Here is a 24,332-nt window from a genome sequence, read left to right on the forward strand (position 1 = left end):
TTTTGTCTTCACCAGTTAATATTTTTCATCCTCAGAGTCATGTTCTAAATATGATCTAAAATAGAGTCTTTTTATAGTGGTCAGGGTCATAGTCTGTGGAACCAGAGGGTCTAGGTTCTAATATTAACTCTACCACTTACTACCTACATAATCTTGGACACTTCATTTAAGTTCTCCCTGACTTCAGTTTTATTATATGTAAAATGGGAATACTTTTCAATTTTAATATCAACCCCATACTACTATCAAAAGGGATAAACAAATTAATACATGTAAATTCTTAAATCATGCCTGGCAAGTGCTTTTAAGTTAGCTACTAGCCTGGCATGTAAAACACTATATAAGTGTTAGCTGTTGCTACTGCTAGAAACTGTCAGACTAAATTCCACATGCTATATTATTACTTTAAAAACAGTACACTGATCTATCATCTCAGAAGAACTTATTCAAGTGTGCCAGATAAATGTCTAAATACACTTACTCATCAAACCAAACAGGAATTTACTCTGTAAGTTGAAGAGACACAGAGGGAAAACACCAATTTTATTTTTTAACCAAATATTTTTGAAGTTTTAGTAACTCGATATAGAATTAAAATAGTTTACAAAAGCATTTGGCAGACACTGGTGTTGATCAACTTCAAAAGTAATGTGTGAACAAAATGAAATGATCATTCAATGGATTATTGATTCATTCAATAGGCAATTACCATATACCTGTCCTTCCAGAAGTTTGAAGAAGATGCAAAGAAAAATAAGACCAGTTTCCTACTTTGTGGAGTTATAATTCAGTAAAGAAAAGTCATATATCAATAAATAAATAATTTTAAGTAATGGTGCTCAGCACAATGATAGTCAAGTGTGAGCTGATGTGGGAACATATAGAAAGAAGTGACTTATATAAGGATGAGGCAAAGAGTGGGGGAGGATGTAGTGATGATTTGGGGATGGTTATTGGAAGGTAAGCATTCATTCCCACCCTGAACTGGTATCTCTGTGTATAAGGAAAGAAGAAATTAATGGTATAATATTCTTTTGCCCTCATAACTTAAACATTTTTTTCAGTGAAGCCCGTAGAAAAATATAACAAGCCTATGGGATTGATCCCAAAACACAAAGCACTCAAAAAGTCTCCAAATTTAGTAGGAAACAATAATTACATGAAGCAATATCAGTGAGTAATACTCATGTAAATTTGTAGCTGAGATTTTGAATACCTAGGAGAAAGAAAGTTCAAAACTTTTACCTGCAGACAAACCCTAGGCAGACCTTTAGGAGAATCATATGAGAAAGCTTCTCCTTGACTCTTGTATTCTCCCTGGACTAATGTGATCTGTCAAGACTCCCACTTGGTAATTAGTGCCATGGAAATACACAGGTCAAACTAAGCAAGATAGGAAGATAGATCATTGCTGAGAATTGTTCCCACCAGAACAGTCACTCAATCCTCTTCATGCATTCATTCACAATGTCCCTGGTCAAGTGTGGAGTCAGGAAACAGAGAGAGCATCCCAGTCTCATTCAACATTATCCAGTCATAATAATCAGCTTTGTCTTCTTCTTCAAATGAAAATCTGTAAGAAAATAAATTCAAAAATTGTAATACAACTTGAGAAATATTAAGTGGGCTTTTAGAATGTATAAATACTTTTTTAAAGTTTCTGAATCTTGATTACATGAAATACACACAAATTAAGGTGTTTGATAAATGGTAAATTTTATAATACAACTTAAAGACAAGCTACCAAGAGACACACATATTTTTTAAAAGGCTAAATTTTTTGGTCATCACCAAATATTCTAACTCTGATACTTATACACTGAATGTGAGCTCAGGTTGTTAGAGGAAGAGAATTCTGGGGGCTCAATCCCAGGAAATTTTGAGTAGCATCTGTAGTAATTAGCTCACTTTGATGCTAACATTGGCACCATGGCTCAACTCACAGACATCATAATTAAAACAGTTAGTCACCAGCTATAGTCAGTTAGGAAACATTATGGATGAGTTCACTTTTGCATTATAACAACAAAAATATAAAATACAAAGAAGGAAATTAGACAAGAAGTGGACAAGACTAAGTAAGGAAAACTGTAAAATAATATGTGCTTAAAGATTTGGGAAACTGGAGAACCTTACCATGCTCTGATCACTTTAGCTAAGGTGTCATTCTATTCCACTACCCTTATTTCTATCTAAAATATCAGATGCAAAGAAATATCTTTGGTGAAACAAACAAATGTCTGTTTCCTTGTCTATGTATTTTCTGTCTTAGAGTTCTAAAATAAGTTTGTGAAAGTAAGTCATTTGTTTTTCATCTTTACCTTGTGTCTGGAACACACATTTTAAGAATCCTTAATATGTAAAGAGATCTTATAACCCAGTGCACAAAATCTTGCTATAGAAAATAGTGAAAGTGTAAGATATAAATAATATATACAAACTGATCATAAAAAATTAAACTTCATTGAATAGTCAAAAACATAAATAGAAATACATAGGATAGTATTTTGACCTCCAGTTTTTATAAATTTGGTAATAAGTATTGAAAGAATGATGCTGGGAGGGAATAGGGGCAGGAGGAGAAGGGGACGACAGAGGATGAGATGGCTGGATGGCATCACTGACTCGATGGACGTGAGTCTCCGTGAACTCCGGGAGTTGGTGATGGACAGGTAGGCCTGGCGTGCTGCGATTCATGGGGTCGCAAAGAGTCCATCACGACTTAGTGACTGATCTGATTGAAAGAATTTTAATTGTGTATGCTCTTTGACCCAATAATTCTACTTAGGAAGGAATAGAAGAGTCACAAAAAAAGAGCATGTATATGGATCCTCAGTACAGAGTTCTCCGTAATATTAATAGTAAAGTGAACACCAGTGGGCTAATAAGTAAGGTATGCTTCATCCATATAGGATAATGATATGAAACCACTAAAAACTGTGTTTTCAAAGAATTTGAAAAGATTTGAAGAAATATACAGAAAATTGATGACAAAAAAATACTGCCTACATAGCATTATCTTAATTTGGAAGTATGCATTTATATAAATATATATAAAATATATAGGGGCACAAACATACTCAAGTTAGCAATGACCCTCCCTGGATGCTGCAAATTGTTTTCTTTAATTTGTTTTTCTTTATACTTATAAGATCTACAGTGAAAATTAATTTTATAATTTTCAAAGTCGATAATATTTTTAATTGCCAATTGATTTATTTTTTTTTTAAAAGCCAGAATTTAGCTCTTAAGACTACAAAGGATGTATTATGAATGGGAATGCTGTCTGATATGTGTAGTCTAATTGTTTCATTAGAAAAAATCCATCATCATACTTATTTCTGTTTAGTTTTAGGTTAAACCATATAATTTTTATACTGTTTTATTTCTTTTTTGGCACGTTGGGTTGCTTTAATTTTTTCACAGGTTAAAATACAAGTATTTTATTCATATCCTTGGTTACTGTGGCCCAAATTCTTGCTTCAGCATGAAACAGTAAACTATGTCCATCAATATGGATAAAAACTGAATGTTCAGTCACATTAGTAGAGCTGTGACATTTCCTCAGCTTAGAGTCAGATATCATAGTTGTTTATAGATATTTCTGCATATCAAAATGTATTTACTCTCAGGCTCTTGATAATAACAAAAGGTAATCCTTGAGCAAAGAAAAAAAAGCAGAAACATTATTTTGATGAAAAAGTACATACAGTTAGAGCTATAGTTTTTCCAGTAGTCATGTATGGATGTGAGAGTTGGACCATAAAGAAAGCTGAGTGCTGAATTGATGCTTTTGAACTGTGGTGTTGGAGAAGACTCTTGAGAGAGTCTGGATCTGCAAGGACATCCAACCAGTCAATCCTAAAGGAAATCAGTCCTGAATATCCTTTGGAAGGACTGATGCTGAGGCTTTGGCCACCTGATGCAAAGAACTGACTCATTTGAAAAGACCCCGATGCTGGAAAAGATTGAAGGCAGGAGGAAAAGGGGACAACAGAGGATGAGATGGTTGGATGGCATCACCAACTTGATGGGCATGAGTTTGAGCAAGCTCTGGGAGTTGGTGAAGGACAGGGAAGCCTGGCCTGCTGCAGTCCATGGCGTGGCAGAGTCAGACATGACTGAGCTACTGAACTGAACTGAACTGAATCCTTGAGCTCAGAGAACAAGAAAGGCTCAGAAGAATTTATTCTCAATGTCATGTATCTTTCACTATTATTGATAGTAAATGAACATGGATGTTGTTTTAAATATGGATTCGATTGAATAAGTGACATATAACATCAGTGGTAAAGTTTATGTATCCTTTCTCTTCTAACACCTCATAGGCACTTTCATCAACCAAAGTATAGACTTTCTTCCAAATCTCACTGTCAATGTCCATTTTCATTTCTGAATTCAGTATAAAAGGCCAAGTTCTCACCACATTCACTTCACTCTACATAGCCACACTTGAGTCACCATGGTCCTCTCAAGTCCATCTATGACAGCTGCTGAAATGAATGCCAAGATTTTCAGACATAACATAGTCCAATCTAGTAATATCCAGATTAAACCCACTTTTAATCACACAAGGCTTGGGTTGCTCACTGAGTCTCAGATAATATATGTAAAATCATCCACTGGGTCAGAAACAATGCTGATGCAATCTGGACTGTGCTACATAATCTTAGATACAAAGAATTGAAGCCAGGAACTTTTCTTTGGACCAGACAGAGGTTAACTCATTGACAGAGTTTTTGGGATTACCACTACAACATTACACTTAGCTTTGACAGTCATCTTTCCTATTACAATTTTAGGTCTGTGAAGAAATAATTTCCAATGATTTCCTAAACTGCAGATCCATATGTATATATAGTTTATCGAAACAGTCGCAGGGGCAGATTTATTACCAAAGCTTTTTCCCAGAATGCTGATTGCCCAAGTCTACACATACTGAAACAATTCACCCCAAATGCAGTGTCTTAACAGATTCTTCTAGAAAGCAGAGAATGGGGCAAGGTTAAGGTGTTAACAGAGGTGTTAACCCTGATGGTGAAGGTGAGAAAAAAAAGTGAAACAAAGCTAAGAAAGGTGAAAACTGTGTGCTAAGATGTATTACATAGTTTCTGCTTAACAAGGAGCCATAAAGACACATGATGGGTTGCCCTGTCCTTGTCTCACCTGGCACTCAGAACCATTACTGTTGTTGTTTGCTCACGAAATTGTGTCCAATTCTTTGCAACCCCACAGACTAAAGCCTGCCAGGCTCCTCTGTTCAGGGGATTTCCCAGGGAAGAATACTGGAGTGGATTGCTATGCCCTCCTCCAGGGGATCTTCCCAACCAAAGGATTGAACCTGTGTTTCCTACATCTCCTACATTGGCAGGCAAATTCTTTACTGCTGAGTCACCAGGGAAGCCCACTCAGAATTGTAAGTTTTGCAAAAAGGAAATGAGTCTTGAAGAGTCCATGGGGAAGAGAAAGAAAACAGAAGGAATTGATGTACCTGACTCCTTTCTTTTCCCACTGGTCGAGATTCCCCTCCCAGAGAGTCAACTCTTCAAACTTGCAGGATTTTCAATGAAGTCAGAAAGTAGAGGAGAAAACACTACAGAGAAGGCAGCATGTTGATCAAGAAAGAACATGTAGGAATCTGAAAAGTGACCTGTGATTTATGTCTCTACAAAGACATGGGCATTGCCGTCTATGTAGTTTTCTCACATGCACAAGCTGTAAGAGTTAACGTTCAAGTATTTGTATTCCAAAACTCTAGACTATTCTTTATGTTAAGCATATTAGAAAGGCAGGAAATTAAGAAGTGTAGGAAATAGAATATGAATCAAATTGTTAATATGTAAAATCTCATTGAAAAAGAAAAGTATAGATTATACCAGTAAAAAAAAAAATTTCTTGTTTGAATAGAAAACAAAAGTGCTCAAAAATATTTTAAGAAACAATAGTAAATCCATAGTTTTATCTATTAAATCCCTCACCTTCGTGAAAATTGTATTGTTCATATCGAAGCATAGTTTTAAAGTAAGATTTGGAGCTTGTGCAATAAGCTACATTGAATTTGGAATTTCTGATGTGCTCAGCTAGTTATACCACCATTGTTAATACCATGAGTCATCATCAGGGAAATTGATGAGCCAAGCAATAGGCTACAGCTTGTAGAACCGGTTCAGCATCTGCTACAGAGAGAGTACAGCAGTTTGCTTCCTGATGAAGTGTTTGGGGGCTTATCGAATTGAGACTTCTGCTTAAACTCCAACACAACAGGAAGGGTGAAGTTTAACATCTTGGATACCTGACACCCCTGTTCCTCTACATTTACATATGACTAGATTCAGGGTTGGTTTATCTGCATATAATGGAGAGATACGTTTGGAGAAAGAGAGGAAGGGCCCAGGACAAAGAAAAGTTATCTAAGTCCAAACAATATTTAAAGCCTAGAATATGACTTACGGGTGTGTGTGTGTGCTCAGTCACTCAGTCATGCTGGACTCTTTTCCACCCCATGGACTGTAACCCACCAAGCTCCTCTGTCCATTGAATTTTCCAGGCAAGAATATTGGAGCGGGTTGCCATTTCTTACTCCAAGGGACCTTCCAAACCCAGGGATCAAATCCCGTCTCTTACATCCCTTGAACTGACAGGCAGATTCTTTACTAATATGTCACATATGACTTTGGGCAGCGTTAAACTATCAATAAATGCTAACTTTAATTTTAAATTCTATATATTCATTGTAAGATTTTAAAACATCTCTGTCTATAATCACAATTCTTACTTGTCTTCTAGGATCTAACTGAACATGTGAAGGTCCCCATGAAATCCTTCCTCAGTTCTCAGTTCTGATGACATGCAAAATTACCCTCTAAGGATATTCCTTGAGATGTTAGTTAAAGCTTTGGAACTGGTATGTTACATCTTGAAGAAGAATCATCTACTAAATTTCCCTCAAGCTCTGGGGTAAATCCAGTTAAAATATTTAATTTTTACAAATCCATGTATTAAGAGAAGTATCTCCATGAGGGACTAGTGCCTGTAAGAAAATTTCAGTTCAGGGACATTCTGAAGGTTGGTTTCTGACCTTTCTTTGGTTTTAATCACTGAAGTCCTCGACAGCTTAATAAGTTGAAGGAGCTGGGTCACAGTCCAACTTAATAAGACCTGCTACAGAGACTTGGTCACCTCTGATTGCTCCCCTAAGTCTTAGCACATCTGGTACACTGTCCTTGGGTGAGAAATGTTTTCCATAACTTTCCTCGTGTTCACTACCCTGCATATAAATGTTTTTATTAACCTGAGCATGATACGGCACTGTATATTTATGTGACCTTTTGCCATTTTCAGCTGTATCCTACAGAAAGAGAGTTGACTGTTTTCTCCAAAAATCGAATTAAATGCTGCACATCACCAATACCTTCTTTTCTATTTTTCTACTATTTTTTAATATGGGTCAAACTAACCTTCAATTTGACATGCGATTAAACAAATAAACATTGTAACTAGACTCTTTGAGACTATTTATAATATGCCATAATTGTAGGAAGAGAAGAGCCAGTTAAAAACAATAGATCACTTTGAGAAATTTTTCCATTGTCCAACAAACTGTAGATGTGAATTTCTTAGGAGTATTCAGTTTTATATGGAAATATATATAGTGGGATGATTGGCACATTTCTTTCTCCAGAATGATAAATAAAGTGATAGATAAACTATCCTGTTTTATTTCAGTATATTTTACAAATCTAATGAAAGTCATATTTCTATTTTCTTTGCAATTTCCCATATGGATAATAGTAGCATGGAAGTTGATCCATATTATTAAACCTACAGCATTATAGTGTGGTGTCACATCGGGATCCTTCACCTTAACCTTAGTCTTAGAGAAAGTATTTCAGGGCCATTATAGTGAAGTAAAGAAAATTGAGTGTCTTGATAAAGAGAGTGGACCTAAGACAACATGACTGTATTTTTATTAGTAATATTCTATAGGTAGAAGCACGTGTGTGCTGGAATCCACCTTATCTTGATAAAACTCAGAATATTTGCATACTGAAGATACCTGCTAACCCACCATTGACACATTTTTTGAACAAAACAATTTTTAAATCATCCTCTGATTTAATCCGATCTAACCTGAATTCATACACAAACACCGTATTGCTCAAAAAAATATAACAAAGGAAAGGACTTAGACTAGATAATGTGACAGGAAAGCTAGTCGTTCTATTAAACACAAAGTAAAGACCGTTTCTGGTGATAAATAGGTCAGTTCCACGATAGAATAGTTAGAATTTCTCCTGCTGTCAATCTAATAGGAGTTTGGGAAATAGTAAAAGCAAGGGTCTAGTTGTGCTATTTTTAATTTGCATGTTGAAATGTTTAATTAAAACCTGCCTAAATTTTTCCCTGTATCATATTGTATGTCAATAATAAAAATCTCTTTACGAAACAATGATTTTTGCCAAGTCATTTCAACGTTAGCAAGAGTAACTCTTACTCTTCCGTGTTCTTTCTCTCTTCAGCAACATAGTACAATTCCTTCAATCACCCAAGGGCTTGGAGGCTTTTGTTGTTGTTGTTTACATTTCACTACTCAACTATCTTTCCAGAATTTCCTGTAACTTCACATCATACAACTCATCTGTAAAGGAATTTCATGTGACTCCAACTTAAGATACTTGGATTAAAATTTTAGACAATTTTATCTACTGATACATATCTAGCTACCAGATACATCTACATGTATCACCAAAATCCACCTGCTGTTCTTCACTTTCTCTTTCATTCCTGTCCAATGGAAAGCCTCACTGACATCCCTATCTAGACCATATTAAATATCACATCTTATGGTTCTTCCCTACACCCTGTAAGATCTTCTCCATCATATCTTTGCTAGCTGATCATTTAGCTATGACATCCTCTGCATGTTCAATCATCTTGCTTTATGGTTTACATAGCACTGCCCACACCCCCACACCTTGTGAGACTATCTCTTTGTCAGGATTTGGGGATGCCTCTCTCTGATAGTCACAGAATCTTAGGGCTCCAATTTGCAATCATAATTGTATAATGCTCAAGCCTGAAAGAGCCTCAAAGACCTATTTCATCTCTCACATTTGCAGCTAAGGAAAAATGCTGTAGGTGGCAAAGATAGGATTAAAACACCCATCACTATATTTCAAGTTCACAGCTCATACTGCAACAGCTTGCACTTGCACCCCATAAGAACTGCTGCAAATTAGTCCTCTTCAAATTAGCAGTCTTAAAAATGTCAGTACTCTCTGCACTCCTATATTAGGGTTCTCCAGAAAAACAGAATCAATACAATAGATAGATAGATAGATAGGTAGGTACATATAAGAAGGTCTTTATTATAGAAATGGGCTCACATGTTTATGGATGCTAAGAACCCACAATCTGCTGTCAGCAAGCTGGACAACTAGGAAAGCTGGTGGTGTAATTTGGTCCAAGTTGGAAGCCCTGAGGACCAGCAGAACTGATGATGTAATTCCTGGTCTAAAAGGGGTCTACTCTTCTAAGTTTCAGGATCAGGAGATCCTGAGAATAAGGAGCTCCAATGTCTAAGGACAGGAGACAATGGACATTCAGATGAATTAAAGACAGAGAATCTGCCCTTCCTCCAGCTTTGTTCTGTTTGGGTCCTTAACGAATTGAATGATGCCCACCCACATTGGGAAGGGGAATCTTCCTTACTCAGGCTCTGATTCCAGTGCTCATCTCTTCTGGAAACATTCTCACAGGCACACCCAGAAATAGTATTTTATTGGTCACCTGAGTATCCCTTAGCCAAGTCCATTTGACAGAAAAAATTAACCAACCCAACGGCACACATCTTCCAAAAAGAGAAGTGAAAGTGAAAGTCGCTCAGTCATGTCCAACTCTTTGTGACTGCATGGACTACAGTCCCATGGAATTCTCCAGGTCAGAATACTGGAGTGGGTGGCCTTTAGGCTCCCAGCTATTATAAGTGTTCACATGATGCTTCAAACCTTGTCAGTTTCCTGACTTATCTTTTACTCCATTCAGTTAAGTTCAGTTCAGTTCAGTCGCTCAGTCGTGTCTGACTCTTTGCGACCCCATGAATCGCAGCACGCCAGACCTCCCTGTCCCTCACCAACTCCCGGAGTTCACTCAGACTCATGTCCATTGAGTCAGTGATGCCATCCAGCCATCTCATCCTCTGTCGTCCCCTTCTCCTCCTGTCCCCAATCCCTCCCAGCATCACGGTCTTTTCCAATGAGTCAACTCTTCACATGAGGTGGCCAAAGTACTGGAGTTTCAGCTTTAGCATCATTCCTTCCAAAGAAATCCCAGAGCTGATCTCCTTCAGAACAGACTGGTTGGATCTCCTTGCAGTCCGAGGGACTCTCAAGAGTCTTCTCCAACACCACAGTTCAAAAGCATCAATTCTTCGGCACTCAGCTTTCTTCACAGTCCAACTCTCACATCCATACGTGACCACAGGAAAAACCATAGCCTTGACTAAACAGACCTTTGTTGGCAAAGTAATGTCTCTGCTTTTGAATATGCTATCTAGGTTGGACATAACTTTCCTTCCAAGGAGTAAGCATCTTTTAATTTCATGGCTGCAGTTACCATCCCTCTTTATTCTCTCAGGCATACTTGCTCACTCTCACTATAGCTCTTAAGTCTGCTTTTGCCTAAAACCCATCCTTTAAGCAATCCCTTCTGATCTACTACACCAATTTTAATTTCATCTCTTTCCATTTAAAAGGTTTCTAAGATTCACCTCCCTTAACTTCTCAGAATAGTCAGCTTTCTTCATCAGTGTTGGCGGTTTCATGCCTCAGGTGATAAATCCACAAGTATCCTATTGTATTTGCTATGAATCAGTCACTGTAGAAACACAGGATATATCTGGCACCTCGTATGCACCACTACAGGTCCTCTCTGCCTCACCTCTGTCTTGTCCCAGCACCCATTGCATGACTGGCTATGGGTGGGCTCTGGCCAACTTTATGCCTGAGCACTTTATTCTGGATCATACTATCAATTCTCACTCAAGTAACTATGGCCTGTTGGAGGCATGGGGAGGTCTCTACAACCACATAACTGAGAAACGAACTTGAGCCTTTTCAGATACCTTCAGTTCAGTTCAGTCACTCAGTCGTGTCCCACTTTTTGTGACCCCATGAATCGCAGCACGCCAGGTCTCCCTGTCCATCACCAACTCCCGGAGTTTACTCAAACTCATGTCTTTCGAGTTGGTGATTCCATCCAGCCATCTCATTCTCTGTCATCCCCTTCTCCTCCTGCCCGCAATCCCTCCCAGCATCAGGGTCTTTTCCAATGAGTCAACTCTTCGTATGAGGTGGCCAAAGTATTGGACTTTCATCTTTAGCATCAGTCCTTCCAACGAACACCCAGGACGGATCTCCCTTAGAATGGACTGGTTGGATCTCCTTGCAGTCCAAGGGACTCCCAAGAGTCTTCTCCAACACCACAGTTCAAAAGCATCAATTCTTCAGCACTCAGCCTTCTTCACAGTCCAACTCTCACATCCATACATGACCACTGGAAAAACCGTAGCCTTGACTAGACGGATCTTTGTTGGTAAAGTAATGTCTCTGCTTTTTAATATGCTATCTAGGTTGGTCACAACTTTCCTTTCAAGGAGTAAGCATCTTTTAATTTCATGGCTGCAATCACCATCTGCAGTGATTTTGGAGCCCAAAAAACTAAAGTCTGACACTGTTTCCACTGTTTCCCCATCTATTTCCCATGAAGTGATGGGACCAGATGCCATGATCTTCGTTTTCTGAATGTTGAGTTTTAAGCCAACTTTTTCACTCTCCACTTTCACTTTCATCAAGAGGGTCCTTAGTTCCTCTTCACTTTCTGCCTTAAGGGTGGTATCATCTGCATATCTGAGGTTATTAATATTTCTCCCAGCAATCTTGATTCCAGCTTGTGCTTCTTCCAGTCCAGCGTTTCTCATGATGGACTGTGTATATAAGTTAAATAAGCCGGGTGACAATATACAGCCTTGACATACTCCTTTTCCTATTTGGAACCAGTCTGTTGTTCCATGTCCAGTTCTAACTGTTGCTTCCTGACCTGCATATAGGTTTCTCAAGAGGCAGGTCAGGTGGTCTGGTATTCCCATCTCTCTAAGAATTTTCCACAATTTATTGTGACCCACACAGTCAAAGGCTTTGGCATAGTCAATAAAGCAGAACTAGATGTTTTTCTGGAACTCTCTTGCTTTTTCCATGATCCAGCGGATGTTGGCAATTTGATCTCTGGTTTCTCTGCCTTTTCTAAAACCAGCTTGAACATCTGGAAGTTCACGGTTCACATATTGCTGAAGCCTGGCTTGGAGAATTTTGAGCATTACTTTACTAGCGTGTGAGATGAGTGCAATTGTGAGGTAGTTTGAGCATTCTTTGGCATTGCCTTTCTTTGGGATTGGAATGAAAACTGACCTTTTCTAGCCCTGTAGCCATTGCTGAGTTTTCCAAATTTGCTGGCATATTGAGTGCAGCTCTTTCATAGCATCATCTTTCAGGATTTGAAATAGCTCCACTGGAATTCCATCACCTCCACTAGCTTTGTTTGTAGTGATGCTTTCTAAGGCCCACTTGACTTCATATTCCAGGATGTCTGGCTCTAGGTGAGTGATCACACCATCGTGATTATCTGGGTTGTGAAGATCTTTTTTGTACAGTTTTTCTGTGTATTCTTGCCACCTCTTCTTAATATCTTCTGCTTCTGTTGGGTCCATACCATTTCTGTCCTTTATCGAGCCCATCTTTGCATGAAATGTTCTCTTGGTATCAATAATTTTCTTGAAGAGATCTCTGTACCTTGGTGGTAGCCAAAAATGGACTACCATTCCACTCCATTCCCACTTGGAACTTGTCTAAAGGACGGTGTTCAGGAAAATCTTACCAGCAGGCAGAAATAAGAGCAGTACACTGCATCATTCACTTAATATAGATTGAGAGTCGATGAAGACTGAGTCACAAGAATCTATAATCTAGAGATTGGTAACTCATATGTCTTCAGTTGCCAGAAAGGTAAAGAAAATGAGTAAAATGGAATTTGCGTGCAATGGTAGAGAGGAATACAGAAATTTTAATTAACCAGACTGAGTGCACCTCTTTTAAAGACATTCAAATTCTTTTTTAAAAAATTGAATTCCATGTCTATATGATCATTTAGTCATTTCTAATACATGGTGTCAACCTGTATACAGTTGGTGGTTACCAAAATTAAACAATCATCAGACTCACTGGGAAATTTACTAAAACATTCACATTTCTAGGTTCTGTCTTAAGAGTCTTGTTTTTCTATGATTTGTTGTAGTTTGCTTTGTTGTAGATTGTTTGTCTCTTTGGTCAAGCAAATTACTGATTTAGGTGCATTTATTCAGCAAATGGTTTATCTAATGTTTAGTTTGCGAGTACTGTAGTAGATACTAGGAATATAGTTATAAATAAGCCTGTTTTCCTAATCTCCTTACTCTTACATTCTAACATAACATAATATTTCTATTATCAGTGGCACTCTAATAAACTAAATTATATTTACTTATTAGTCAAGGATTAATTAAGATTTAAATTAATCACAAAGAAAAGACCTACTGATTCAGCTGTGAGTAAAACAAAACCATAAAATCATAGTATTATTCCACCCTTTTATTACTTCTAATATTTAGAAATGGTAATTCTATTTGATAGTCTATTTACACAAATCAGTTCTATAACTCCAGTTTCATAAAATTATTAGGGTAGAATAGCTCACTTAAGGTTTATTCAATTAATATTAAATTCTTCATGGACTTTTTGGTATTAGTCAAAACAGGATATAAAAACAGGATAGTTAAAAATAACTAAGAGATTAGAGTCATCTATTTTGTTTACCCTATGAACTTGACTTTAATACATATCTTCTTCCTACAGCACGTCAGTGCTATCTTCTATTCTGTCTCAACTTTTAAAAACTGCTCATAGGAGGTAGGTTTATAATCTAGAGTACAAAATAAGATTAGTTGTTTAAGACAAGTATTTCATGGCCTTCTGCCAGAATAGAATCTTCCCCAAGAATCTTACATTTTTTTCCTTTTGAATCACATCAAATAGTTTCTCTACTTCTACCCACCCTGGTCTCATTCACTGGGTGGTCAGCATACTCTCTGCTTAACAACAGCTTGGGGGGGAAACCACCCTGAATAACATGCATTTTGATATAAAAATTACAACCCCCAAGAGTCTTAAAGCATTGCGGTCCTGACTTGCTGACCTCGGCCAACTGTTGTGGCCACTCACAATGAACTCACCAATAAGGAAATTAGAAAACCTCTGGTATGTGTTTTTTGGCCAGAATAAACTCAATCTAGAGAGAGGAAAGAGACACTCCATTTTATTTTTCAGGGTAATGTCTATCACACGGAGGACTTAATGAACTCTCAGACACACCAGGATTTTTTATTTTTTATTACATTTTTGGCTGTACATTCATTTCAGGTGGACACTCTTTTATCCAGGGTTCTTTGTGGGCAAGCAGTTGCACTGTGGAATTACTTTAGTGGTTAAAACAAAAATAAAATGTTCCTTTTGAAGTGGTTAAAACACGATTCTTTAGATATCAAAGAAGGAACCATGTAGCATTAGCTAGAAATAGTCTCTTATTAGACTAGTTCTATCTTCTCATCTATTTCATTCATTCAGACATTTTATTCAGTACTTACTAGGTGAAAGGCACAAAGTGAAGTGCTTCATTTGTTTGTTTGATATAGAAAAATAAAATCCTTTGCTAGCTGAGTAATTCACAGTGATTGCATTATCATCAAGCTGCTTCTGGATTACTGAATTTTTATTTAGGGAAGAGAACTTGTTGGATAAATTCAAATGCATAATATACTTAAAAACAGGATACTGTATAATCACATATGGGAGGAAAAAAGCTTAAGTGTTGCCAGAGTTAATAACTCATATATTTCACAGGAACAAGTTTGTTTTTAGATAGCTAAAGCATAATAATTCCTAATGATTTTTCTTTCAAATCTCTCTTGTAAGCATACATCTGCTCCTTTTGAGATTTAATTGTAGATACTGCTTACATTGGCCAAAGGAAAAATATCTCTGTTCCCTTCAAAACATCTCTCAGTTTGCATTCAATCAAAGGCCTGACTTCATTTGATCTCAGCTCCACATCGCTATTTTTCACACTTCCACTTAGAGACAACGGGCGTACCAAATAGAAGGTCTAAGTGTTTGGGGTGAGGTGAGGGACAATTTTCATTGCAAGGCTGAGCAAAGTGTTGGATGGGTTTGCTCATCATCCTTATTGAACTCTTTGCCAAGGAAATCCAACCCATGATAAATAGACAAATGTCTGAGATCATTGTGGCTCAGTCTCTGATGAGGCAGCTGCCTTCATGCTGTGTTTGTTGTTCCGGGGTATTGTAAATACTAATATTTTATAAGCTTTGGAGCAGTTGGGAAATGAATCTCATAAACATAATTCAGTATTTCCAAGTTTTCAAAAACACATAGCCTGAAAGGCTCTCACTCTGGGTCAGCCTGTGGGTTTGGCTATCGGTTCCAGGAGCTGTGATGGGCAGAGGAAATTTGGGGTGTGCAGAGTCTCAGCTACTGCCTTTCAGAAAGATAGGAAGTTTGAGTTTAATGACCATATATAATTTCTAGTGACTTAATAGACTATAAAGAATACCTGCATTTAGAATTTATAAAAAGATGCTGTAGTAGAAATTAATAAAAACCAGTTTGAAAAGATAGGTTTAAAAAAACCACTGTGTTGCTTATAAAAAAGGCACCATAATTATTAATTTTCTTTCTAGTAGAAACAAAGGATGTTATATCATATTGCATGCAAAGCATCAACTGAGGGTCTTCTGCTAAAACACTAAACTAATTAAGTCACACTCTGAATTATCACGTTCATTTGGCAAGGTTTTGGATCCACCCTATATCTGTGGCTCTTTCTCCCTCCCGTGCTTCTTTTTATATTCACAGAACCAAGTCTTCTTGCTCTTTCTCCATTCTTCTCTTTTCGCTTGTAGCTAACTGTTTCTTCTGCCTACTAACCTCTTAGGTTTGCTCCGCAAAGAAGTACCTCTCCATGTAGTGTGTGCATCATTCTCAGAAGTGCAACAAAAAATAAAGATGCCGACTCCCTTTATATATGGGGATTGACTTAATTAATTTTATTAGACAGCTTAGTGGATATGCAGGCAAGTGGATACATACTGAAATAACATCCACATCTTAAATCACTACAACCAATAAAAACATATTGATTAATACATGGCTAAAACATGTATTATGTAAGAGTAGTAAAGTAGATGGAAATATTTTGTAAATTCTATAGCACTATCCACACATTACTGTGATTGTTTTTCCTTTAAGACGCCGCACTGAGAATGAATTAAATAAGATGCCAATTGCCTATTAAAAGCGTAGCCTTAATTAGAGTTGGGAACCCCCTCTTTGTATTAAAGGGCAATAATGATGGAAAGACCTGCTACATGTGGGATCTTTTCTTTTCTTTATCTAGAGTCGGTGATGCTATTTGGATAATAACTGATGAAAGGACTAGGGTGCCAACCAATTTGCAGTTAAGTGGCTAATTAAGACCCAAAGCAAAGCTGCCAGGAGGTTGGGTCTCTTAGCTCTAAAGTGACACATAAAAGCAATTAGAATGGGGCTGGCTTTGCGAGGACATATTTAAATTTGGACAAAAGTTTGGGCCAGTTATTATTTTTTGTTAATATATTCCTCTGTAAGACAGCATCAGAGAAAAGGGAATCATTTAGGACATAAGTAATAAAGTACTCGGATTCACTGAACTTTAGATGTGAATAAAAAAGCAAAACTATAAAACACATTTATATGTTTGCAGTCCTAATAGGGGTAGTCGAGTAATTAGATTTCCTAGTCTCCAAGGAAAAGAGAATAGTGCATGAAGTGCACTGTTATCCAAGGGGAGAAGTCTCTTAATTCTTGGGTGTGTTGTCACCTGTCTGTCATATTGCCTGAGTGTGACACCTAGCCCAGAATGGCAAGATTTTTAGAATTATTATATTTCAACTTGGGACAATCCAGGGTTCCATTTAAATATAGCTGCTCTAATATAAGAGCAGAGGCGGGGAAGACAGATTCTTTCTGGGTGTTAGAGAGAAGGTTTGAAGTTGATGAGAATAAGTGGAGAGAATTGGAGAAGATGAAAATCATTACATGAATTATCCATGTATCAGGGAATCATGATCGGGGGAGAGTAGACAACTTTTAAAATCATAGCACTAGCAGCATCTGAGAGTGGGGAAGCCCAGGCCATTTATACCTTGCTCTTGTGATTTATGATGTCACCATTAAACCCCTTGATGGCATTATATCCTTGTAATTTGCAGTTGCTAGCACTTTTTCTATATACAACTCAATAACTCATTGTGTAGCTATTCCACACACACATAAACACACACATTAGTGTGAATATGTGTATGCTGAATCTGTCATCAGTGGAAACCATGATTTTTGATATAATAAGTTGGGTTAATAAAAGGCAAGAAATCACAGACTGGGTGTGTAGTCAACTGTAATACCAGCTTTATTGTGAGGCGCCGCGAGGAAACACCGCTCTGCACATTAGGATACACAGATATCGTTTAGATGGTGTATATATTCTTTTTAAGAATTAAAGAAGCAAAACTGTTTGCAGGGTCAGTCAAAAGTCATTATCAAAGGAAACAGGTGAAATCGCACAGAGATAAAGAAGGAAATGTATTCGATTCACCTCAACATTGTAGTAATAGGATTAGAAAATAACAGGGTTAGAAACATTAAGCCTTTAGGGCTAAATTCTGCTGCCCCCAGAGATGTAGGGTTGGATCTCCTTTCTGTCCATGGGGAGTTGCTGCTTCCTTCCCGAGCGCCTGGTTCTGGCCAGTGATTGTGACACCATCAGTCTGGGAAAGAGAAGGTTTTGGAACCTTGGCTTTAGGACCATAATACCACTAGTCATTAGCATTTCTGCGGGGGTGAGAGGTAGTGTTTGGACATCTCTTAAAGTTAGCTTTTCAGTTGACTTCTGTAATTATTCTCCAACAAAAACATGAATGCCAGCGACTTTCTGGGGAGTTATTTTTATTTCTATTTGAATATTTTAGCTACAATGCTGGAGATGCACTGCTGGATCTCTGAGAATGCTGTTCTAAAATGCTATATTTATAAAATGACCAAAGAGCACATGCTGCCTGGATTAAATTTATCCCAAGATGAGAGGTTTTATCTCTAATCATCTGCTTGTTGACTAATCTGGGCACATCTTGTGCAGGTTTGATGGTTGAAATGTAGCAGGCTAAAGGGATCCAGACCCTAAAGGGGTATCCCTTTGTCTCTGACTTTGTTTTCCTGAAACCTGGAGATAATGAACGCTGCTGCTTCAAATTATCATGCCTTAGAGGAACCACTGACCGAGACTGCTAGTTTGATATGAGAAAAAGTGGGGTGCTCTCTTTAAAGGAGTGTGGTATATGAGATCACAAAATTATTGCTTCAGAAAATTATTTTTTAAATATAAAGGATGGCTTTTCCACAATGTGTCTAAAGCTCACATAAGGTATAATTCTGGAGTATTTGTTTCCATGGAATTGTATTCTCAGCTATTCTGTGGTCCATGTCATATTATAATGTTGTTATTAATATTTTCACATGAGTTTCACATATTAGAATGTGAGCTCCTTGAAAAAAAGGAATCTCTGCTTGCCATGTTTGTCTTCTCATCAGCATTTCACACAGTTCCAGGCACGCTGTAAGCATTCACTAAATCTACCTTAAGAAAGATTGACTACTCTGCGCTTAAGACACTTAATGGCAAGCAATAAAGCCCTGTTACCTGCAGCAACTTCTTCCAACTTCTGCCTTTCTTTACTTTAGGGTTTAGTTATAAAAGTCTAAATTGGGATTAGATCCTGTGTCTTGCAGATGTGCCTTCCATGAAGTGAGGAAATCAGTAAGAAGGATATTCATAACAAGCTCAATATCCCAGCCAGTCTCTTTAGAAGACTTTAATGCCAGCAAAGAAAAATTAATGAATGAGAAACTCTTAAGAAATAGAGTTTTGGAGTGAGCAGAGAATCATTTGCCTTTCTACTGTACTATACTAGGGGCCTATCAAAAATTGTAAGCGGCTTTACTGCTGGCTACATTTTCTCCCATGGGTTATTTCCTTTTCTATTAAGTAATTCCTTAATGCCCAGGGAGTTAAACATTCTGTTGAAAAGAGAGTTCTTAGCATCTTCTAAGACTCAAAGCCTTACTGCAATGTTTTCCTTTATCTTGTGATTTTAAAATGCTACCTGTTTAGCTAAATGTCTATCTCATGGTATATTTATTTCAGCGATATTTTAAAGGTTGTACATATTTGAAGATAGTTGTTTTGTAATAAGAATCTTACTCTGAAACATTTTATACCTCATTTTGTTCTGTTATCTAAAAATTTTTAGAAGCTAGCTAAATGTTTGGCCTTTTCTAATTCTCATCCCAATACAAATTTAGAGTAGTAGCTAAAGAGAAAATAAAAATCAAAGATATTTTAAGTTCTGGGTTGTTTTGGTTGCTTGTTTGTTTTTTCGTTTTTCCCTTGGGACTGGTAAAAACATCACTTACGTGATTTTCAGCCAACATTTTAGAGCTACATGAGAATGTCTACCAAAAAATGGATTTAAATCCATTTTTGAATCCAGTTAATAGTTTTTACCAGTGAAAAGCATGCATTACAATTACTGTCAAAGGCAGAAAAATTATTTTAATTTTTAAATAGAGATATGACTCAATTATAAATAGTTTTCTCTCTCATCCGAGAGAATTCATTTAACAGTTTTCCTCCCCTCCTGCTTTTGATAAAATCTATCAGATTATGGTCTTTGAATTCTTGCTGTTTCCAGTTGTTCAATGTCTTATTAGCCTTGCTCAGCGGTGGAGACAGCTTTGGGAAATGATGTGCTGCTCTTCAATATCATAGTGGTGTATTATCTGAGAGATGACATTGTCTGGGCAGTTTGGCATTTTAAAGAGACTTGTCAGAATGGATACAGAGGTAAGGGTGTGTGTGTGTGTGTGTGTGTGTGTACATTTACACATGTGGTAATCCTCAAGTGGAGAGACATCTATTCTGGTAATAGCCATGTACTTGGGTCCATCTACAGTTTGATTGTACATCAGTTATGATGTGTCTCTTTCTAACAGGAAGGATACCGATCTTGATGAATAGCCAAAAGGTAAGATCATTCTTAAAGCTGTGAGTGATTAATAATGGCTATGCATAGATTTTTTTCTAAGAGTGTAAATAAAATATATCATTCACATGAAGGGCAGGAGTTTGGCAGAATGATTCATAGTGCATTTAAAAGCATAAAATGTCAAACCTAGGGTCTCCTCTAAGCATGTCAAAGAGGAAGCTGGTTTAGCCACTTGAAATATCTGAGTGAATTTTGAAATATGAGTGGATGTAGAGAAATTGTATGTTCTATAGGATATTGAAAATGAGCTAATATTATTAATTACCACCAAGTAAACATCAACATTTTCTCTTTTAGTAGCTAAATACTAAGCGTATGAAAGAGATAAGTGGATAAAAAAGGTGGTACTTGTGTATTGTGCCATTTGGACTATACATTTCAATACAACTAAGATTTACTGTATACCCTTTAGATTGGAAGTTCCAGTGGGAAGTTGCTAAATTTGCATAAAGTATGGCTATAAAATGGTCAGCATTCATACCAAAGTATGTATCAGTCAATTCAGTCACTCAGTTGTGTCCGACTCTTTGCGACCCCATGAATTGCAGCACTCCAGGCCTCCCTGTCCATCACCAACTTCCAGAGTTCACTCAAACTCATGTCCATAGAGTTGGTGATGCCATCCAGCCATCTCATCCTCTGTCGTCCCCTTCTCCTTCTGCCTGCAATCCTTCCCAGCATCAGGGTCTTTTCCAATGAGTCAACTCTTTGCATGAGGTGGCCAAAGTACTGGAGTTTCAGCTTTAGCATCAGTCCTTCCAGTGAACACCCAGGACTGATCTCCTTTAGGATGGACTGCTTGGATCTCCTTGCAGTCCAAGGGACTCTCAAGAGTCTTCTCCAACACCACAGTTCAAAAGCATCAATTCTTCTGCGCTCAGCTTTCTTCACAGTCCAACTCTCACATCCATACATGACCACTGGAAAAACCATAGCCTTGACTAGATGGACCTTTGTTGGCAAAGTAATGTCTCTGCTTTTGAATATGCTATCTAGGTTGGTCATAACTTTCCTTCCAAGGAGGAAGCGTCTTTTAATTTCATGGCTGCAATCACCATCTGCAGTGATTTTGGAGCCCCCCAAAATAAAGTCTGACACTGTTTCCACTGTTTCCCCATCTATTTCCCATGAAGTGATGGGATAGGGCCCTATTAAATTGTTCACTAATGCAACAAGACTGACAAAACTTGAAGACAGAATTATTCTAGTGGTGATATCAAAGGACAATAACAAGCAACCTACAGAGCTGGTCTTTGTTAATTTCTCGCCAGTGATCCAGAGCTTGTGGCGTTTTCACAGCACATAAGACAACCAGCTTCTTCGTGATACACTACATGTCATTCTTCTAGGGCCTAGCACCACGAGGCTTGTGCATGTCACAGAAAGAAATCGTCTCAACCCTGGAGTCAGAGTGGGATTCATCGTTTCTTCCACAAGCCCCTGGTGAATGGAGGAGCGTGAGTTGTGTCTTTCTAGCATAAAGTGAAGGTGAGCAAATGACTGTCATCATAAACTATGTAAAAAGAAGCATTGGTGATTATCTAGAGTCAACTGCCTCATCATTTGTACTCAACTTGTACTCTCAAGAGTAGAGATTTTTAAGTCACTGGAGTTTTAAAAGGCTTTTTTAGACTTAATATCCTATAAAAGATGTCACGAATGCTATTTCCCTCATGTCATGCCTGTCTCTATGAGAACAGAGGTCATGCATCCTGGGCATGAGAGAAGGCACAGTGGCATTCTCTCCCTGCAATTATCATAGCCCTTCTCCCTGTGCTCTGCAGCTGCCCTTGTTCCCTGCTAGTCAGGGCTTGCATAAACAAGTCAAGCAGGAGGCCTACTGATGGATGGAGATCTGACAAATACGCTGACATCATCTGAAGCACCACTTTTGAATGTGAAGGGCAAAAAAATGTAGGGAAGTCCAAAGAATCATTTCACAGGTGAGACTTCACTCTATCAAGGTCTTAGCAGTATTTTCGGAAGCTAAACTCCCTTTGAGAAAATCTAGGATAATGATATGCTTTACTGACTTGAATACAGCAGCGTACGCAGCCCTCCCCACACCCCACACCACTCTCTTAAAATATACATTTTGAGAATCATTCTGCCTCTGGGTGTGGGGTACTGACATGTGTGTACATTACAGGCTTTTTAGATCTTCCAAATATCTTGGGCTTCCTGGGGTGGTAGGACTTAAAATTGGTTCAGTTCTACTATGCAATAGATTTCAGGATTTGGGAACCTTTGAATAAACACGGAACATGTTGTTTGTAATAAATATTCAAACACAGAAATCAAAGGTGTGTCTCTGGAATAGAAATATTTAAACGATTGTCCGCATCTGGTAAGCATTCTAGTAAAACACTATCTTGTGCTGTACTGTGAGCCCTAGCTCCAAGTTATATGTCTCAGGGTAAGTAAAAGCAAAAGCAGCAAATGGTCAGAGAAATCAGGACTGTGAGGGTGATGGTTGAGGGGTAGATAAGGTTAGATGTACTAAAAGGCCACAGTAGAACATCATCCTCCTCCAAAGTTCCTTTTTAGGATATATCTATTTGGGAATTTCGTAAAGATGCATTTACTTTTTCTTTTTTTTTTTTTAATGTATTTATTTATTTAAATTGGAGGCTAATTACTTTACCATATTGTGTTGGTTTTTGCCATACATTGACATGAATCAGCCATGGCTGTACATGTGTCCCCCAGTCCCGAGCACCCCCGCCCTCCCCATCCCATCCCTCAGGGCTGTCTCAGTGCACTGGCTTTGAGTGCCCTGTTTCATACATTGAACTTGGACTGGTCATCTTTCACATATGGCAGTATACATGTTTCAATGTTATTCTCTCAAATCATCCCACCCTCACCTTCTCCCACAGAGTCCAAAAGTCTGTTCTTTATCTCTGTGTCTCTTTTGCTGTCTCACATATAGGGTCATCGTTATCCTCTTTCTAAATTCCACATATATGTGTCAATATATTGTATTGGTGCTTTCCTTTCTGACTTACTTCACTCAGTATAATAGGCTCCAGTTTCATCCACCTCATTAGAACTGACTCAAATGAGTTCTTTTTAATAGCTGAGTAGAATTCCATTGTGTATATGTACCACAACTTTCTTATCTCTTCGTCTGTCTATGGACATCTAGGTTGTTTCCATGTCCTGGCTATTATAAACAGTGCTGCGATGAACATTGGGGTACATGTGCCTCTTTCAATTCTGGTTTCCTCAGTGTGTCTGCCCAGCAGTGGGATTTCTGTGTCATATGGCAGTTCTGTTTCCAGTTTTTTAAGGAATCTCCACTGTTCTCCATAGTGGTTCTACTAGTTTGCATTCCCACCAACAGTGTAAGAGGGTTCCCTTTTCTCCACATCGTCTCCAGCATTTATTGTTTGTAGACTTTTTGAGAGCAGCCATTCTGACCAGCATGCCATGGTACCTCATTGTGGTCTTGATTTGCACTTCTCTGATAATGAGTGATGTTGAACATCTTTTCATATGTTTGTTAGCTATCTGTATGTCTTCTTTGGAGAAATGTCTGTTTAGTTCTTTGGCCTATTTTTTGATTGGGTCATTTATTTTCCTGGTATTGAGCTACATGAGCTGCTTGTATATTGTTGAGATTATTTCTTTGTCAGTTGCTTCATTTGCTATTATTTTCTCCCATTATGAAGGCTGTCTTTTCACCTTGCTTATAGTTTCCTTCATTGTGCAAAGCTTTTAAATTTAATTAGATCCCATTTGTTTATTTTTGCTTTTATTTCCATTACTCTGGGAGGTGGATCATAGAGAATCTTGCTGTGATCTATGTCAGAGTGTTCTGCCTATGTTTTCCTCTAGGAGTTTTATAGCTTCTGGTGTTACATTTAGATCTTTAATCCATTTTGAGTTTATTGTGGGGTATGGTGTTAGAAAGTATTCTAGTTTTATTCTTTTACAGGTGGTTGACCAGTTTTCCCAGCACCATTTGTTAAAGAGATTGCCTAAAACCACATTTATACTTTCATTCACCAAATTTTAATGAAAATAT

At 37.7% G+C, this 24,332-nt stretch overlaps 1 long non-coding RNA gene across 1 annotated transcript in view; it reads right to left on the reverse strand.

Moving 5' to 3' along the window:
• Positions 1-524: 524 nt before the first annotated feature.
• The window catches only part of LOC132345793 (uncharacterized), a 127,481-nt gene continuing 103,673 nt past the window's right edge, over positions 525-24,332 (reverse strand). The window contains exon 3 of the long non-coding RNA XR_009495351.1: positions 525-1,573. This is a non-coding gene — a long non-coding RNA (uncharacterized lncRNA). The remainder of the gene's footprint in view (positions 1,574-24,332) is intronic.

This window comes from Bos taurus, chromosome 7 (genome assembly GCF_002263795.3).
Source record: "Bos taurus isolate L1 Dominette 01449 registration number 42190680 breed Hereford chromosome 7, ARS-UCD2.0, whole genome shotgun sequence".
Lineage (NCBI taxonomy): Eukaryota > Metazoa > Chordata > Mammalia > Artiodactyla > Bovidae > Bos > Bos taurus.